Here is a 4,518-nt window from a genome sequence, read left to right on the forward strand (position 1 = left end):
GTAGCAATAATTTGATCTGTTTATTGCTAAGAATTATTTGCATGTTTACATGCATGTTTACAACGCAATGGGTTCATCCACTCGCCTACTGATGGACCCTTGGGCTGCTCCCAGCTCTTTGGTTATTATGAATAAGTCGGCTAAGAACAGTGCTTAAAGGTCTCTGTGTTTTCATACCTAGGAGAGGAATGGCTGGGTCATATGGTAGTACATGTTTAATGTTTTCAAAATGCCAAACTGTTTTTCATGTGATTGTAACTTTTTATAGTCTTTCTTCCTTTGGTTGCGCTAGTTCCTTAGTTGTGGGACGTGGGCTCCTTAGTTGCAGCTTGCTGGCTCCTTAGTTGTGGCATGCGAACTCTTAGTTGCAGCACGTGGGATCTAGCCCCCTGACCAGGGACTGAACCCGGCCCCCCTGCCTTGGGAGCACGGAGTCCTATCCACTGAGCCACCAGGGAAGTCCCATACCTTTTTATACTCTGATCAGTAGTGTGCGTTTCCTCCTCCTCTATTTTCTGAAAGTTTGTATAGAATGACATCATTTCTTCATTAAATGTTGATAGAACTTACCAATCAGGCCATCTCGGTCTGAAGTTTTCTTGTGAGATTTTAAATTATGAATTCAATTTCTTTAATTGTGATGGGGCTGTTTGGGTTTTCTCTTTCTTTGTGAGTCACTTTTAGTAATGTGTATATTTCATGGAATTCTTTTTCACTTCAACTAGGATGTCAAGTCTATTAGAATAATGTCCACAATATTCTCTTATTGTCCTTTCAATGTCTGTAGGATCTGTAGTGATGTCCCCTTTTTCCTTCTTGATGTTGTAATTTGTGTTCTGTCTCCTTTTTGTTTGATCATTGTAGCTAGAAGTTTATCCCTTTTACTGATATTTTCAAAGAACCAAATTGGGTTTCATTGATTTTGTTGTCTAATGTTTTGGCCCTGAAAGGGTCCTAGTTTTATGGAAAGGTCTTTGTTGGGAGTCCCCATGTCATCAGGACAAGGTGCCTCTTCCCTGCAGGCTGCGGTACACTGTTCTGGCTTTCAGCTTCTCTTCTTGCACTGCATTATATATTTTTTGTGAGTTCAGAAACAAAATTTATTTTTTTTCCCCAGCATTTTTACATGGTTTCAGCCAAAGGGTTTTTGCAGTAGACTAGCTCACTGTGGTGAGATTTTTTAAAGGGACAACTTCTAGGTTAGAAAAAAGACAAGACGTCGTAAGAGATGGTGGGCCTCAACCTGGAAGCTAGCACAAGAAGACAAGAAAGAGGGAATTCCTTGGTGGTCCAGTGGTTAGGATTCCGTGCTGTCACTGCTGAGGGCCCAGGTTCGATTCCTGGTCAGGGAACTAAAATCTTGCAAGCCATGTGGTGTGGCTGGAAAAAGAAAAAACCCCAAACCCCCCAAAAACCAAAAAGGCAAAGAGCCTCAGGTAGGAAGAAGAGAAACGATACCGTCCACTATTTGCACATAAACTACAGGCACAACTCGGAGATGCCATGGGTTTTGGTTCCAGAACATCACAATAAAGCAAATCACATGATGTTTTGGTTTCCCAGAGCATATAAAAGTTACCTTTACACTGTAGTGTTGTCTATTAAGTGTACAATAGCATTATGTCTAAAAGAGTAGTAATGTTACATACATACCTTAATTTAAAAATGCTAATCATCATCTGAGCCTTAGTGAGTTGTAGTCTTTTTCCTGGTAGAGAGTCCTGCCTTGATGTTGATATCTGCTAACTGATCAGGGTGATGGTTACTGAAGGTTGAGGTGGTTGTGACAATTTCTTAAAATAAGATAATGAAGTTCGCCACATTGATTGACTCTTCCTTTCATGAATGATTTCTCTGTAGCATGCAATGCTGTTTGATAGCATTGTACCCATAGTAGAACTTCTTTCAAAATTGGAGTCAATCCCCTCAAACCCTGCTGCTGCTTTATCAACTAAGTTCATGTAATATTTAAAATTCTTTGTTGCCATTTCAACAGTCTTCATAGCATCTTCACTGGAGTTGATTCCATCTCAAGAAACCACTTTATTGCTCATCCGTGAGAGGCAACTCCTCATTCATTAAAAGTTTTGTCATGAGATTGAAGCAACTCAGTTACATCTTTAGGCTCACTTCTAATTCTAGTTCTCTTGCTATTTCTACCACATCTGCAATTACTTCCGCCACTGAAGTCTTGAACCCCTCAAAGTCATCCATGAAGGTTTGAGTCAACTTCTTCCAAACTCCTGTTAATGTTGATAATTTGACCTCTTCCCATGAATCATAAAAGTTCATAATGGCATCTAGGATGGTGAATCCTTTTCAGAAGATTTTCAGTTGACATCGCCCAGGTCCATCAGAGGAACCACTATCTATGGCAGCCATAGCCTTATGATATGCATTTCTTAAATAATAAGGCTTCAAAATCAAAAATTACTCTTTGATCCGTGGGCTACAGAATGGATGCTGTGCTAGCAGACAGGGAAATAACATTAATCTCATTGTACACCTCTACCAGACCTCTTGGGTGACCAGGTGCATTGTCAATGAGTAGTGATATTTTGAATCTTTTTTTTTTTCTGAGCAGTAGGTGTCAACAGTGGGCTTATAATATTCAGTAAGCCATGTTGTAAACAGATGTGTCATCCAGGTTCTGTGGTTCCATTTATTGAGCATAGGAGAGTAGATTTAACATAATTCTTAAGGACTCTAGGATTTTCAGAATGGTAAATAAGCATTGGCTTCAACTTAAAGTCACCAGCTGCATTAGCCCCTAACAAGAGAGTCAGCTTGTCCTTTGATGCTTTGAAGCCAGGCACTGACTTCTCCTCTCTAGCTGTGAAAGTCCTAGATGGCCTCTTGTTCTGATAGAAGGCTGTCTCGTCTACATTGAATATGTTGTTTGGTGCAGCCACCTTCATTAATGATCTCAGCTAGATCTTCCGGATCACTTGCTGCAGCTTCTACATCAGCATTTGCTGCTTCACCTTGAACTTTTATTTTATGGAGATGGCTTCTTTCCTTCAGCCTCACGAACCAACCTCTGCCAGCTCAGGCTTTTCTTCTGCAGCTTCCTTGTCTCTCTCAGCCTTCACAGAATTAAAGAGAGTTAGCCTTGTTCTGAATTAGACTTTGGTTTAAGGGAATATTGTGGCTAGTTAGATCTTCAAATCTAGACTAAAACTTTCTCCATATCAGCAATAAGGCTGTTTCACGTCATCATTCATGTGTTCACTGGAGTGGCACTTTTAATTTCTTTCAAGAACTTTTCCTTTGCATTCACAGCTTGGCTGTTCGGTGCAAGAGGCCTGGCTTTTGGCCTACCTTGACTTTTGACATGCCTTCCTCACTAAATTTAATCATCTTCAGCTTTTGATTTAAAGTGAGAGACATGCAACTCTTCCTTTCACTTGAACACTTAGAGGCCACTGTAGGGTTATTAATTGGCCTAATTTCAATCTTGCTGTGTCTTAGGGAACAGGGAGGCCTGAGGAGAGGGAGACAGATGTGGGGAACGGCTGGTTGGTAGAGCAGTCAGAACACACACATTTATCCATTCAGTTCATGGTCTTACATGGGTACAGTTCATGGTGCCCAAAACAATTACAATAGTGGCATCAAAGATCACTGATCACATAGCACCATCACAAATGCAATATTTCAAACATTTTCATTATTTTTAAGAGAATTACTAAAATGTGACACAGAGACCTGAAGTTAGAAAATGCTGTTGAAAAATGGCACCCACAGACTTGATGCAGGGATGCTTCAATTTGTAAAAAACACTGATTTCTGTGAAGTGCAATAAAAGAGGTCTGCCTGTATTAGAACTAACAAGAAACTTCAGCTTGTTGTGAGCAATAGGCCAGAGATAGTCAAGGCAGTTAAGAGAAGTGGGGGCTGAGACCGTGAGGTACCGGGATCGATGATAAAGCTATAACAGCGTAGACCATGTGGAACAGCTAGACAGGTATGACCCCTAGAACAGTGAGCCACACTGCCCAGAGGCAGGGTCAGCTGCTGTCCACCCAGTGAGGTCAGTACTGGTGGATGAGGTGGTCGCACACCTGTGGGGAGAGGGGTCAGGACCCCAGCTATGTCCCAGGGCCTTGCTAAGAAGCTGATCTGGGTGAGGGTGGGGCAGGCAGCCTCAGCAGAAAGCCCTCCAGATGTAGGTTTAAGAATCACCCACATTGGGCTTCCCTGCTGGCACAGTGGTTGAGAGTCCGCCTGCCGATGCAGGGGACACAGGTTCGTGCCCCGGTCCGGGAAGATCCCACATGCTGCGGAGCGGCTGGGCCCGTGAGCCATGGCCGCTGAGCCTGTGCGTCCAGAGCCTGTGCTCCACAACGGGAGAGGCCACAACAGTGAGAGGCCTGCGTACTGCAAAAAAAAAAAAAAAATCACCCACATCACGTAGCCACGGCTGCCCTTTCACTTGCTCGAGTTTTCCTCGTCTAACTGGTAGTTGCATGTGTGACTGTCTTTCCAAGACCATCAGTTAAAAGAGTGCCCATGTGT

The 4,518-nt window shown here is 42.7% G+C and overlaps 1 non-coding gene across 1 annotated transcript; it reads left to right on the top strand.

Annotated features, from left to right (window-relative positions):
- Positions 1–1,279: 1,279 nt before the first annotated feature.
- TRNAD-GUC (transfer RNA aspartic acid (anticodon GUC)) lies at positions 1,280–1,352 on the top strand. Its single transcript has one exon. It is a non-coding gene; the product is annotated as a tRNA-Asp (tRNA).
- Positions 1,353–4,518: the final 3,166 nt, after the last annotated feature.

The sequence above is a fragment of the Neophocaena asiaeorientalis genome, unplaced genomic scaffold (genome assembly GCF_003031525.2).
Source record: "Neophocaena asiaeorientalis asiaeorientalis breed wild unplaced genomic scaffold, Neophocaena_asiaeorientalis_V1.1 scaffold254, whole genome shotgun sequence".
NCBI classification, from domain to species: domain Eukaryota; kingdom Metazoa; phylum Chordata; class Mammalia; order Artiodactyla; family Phocoenidae; genus Neophocaena; species Neophocaena asiaeorientalis.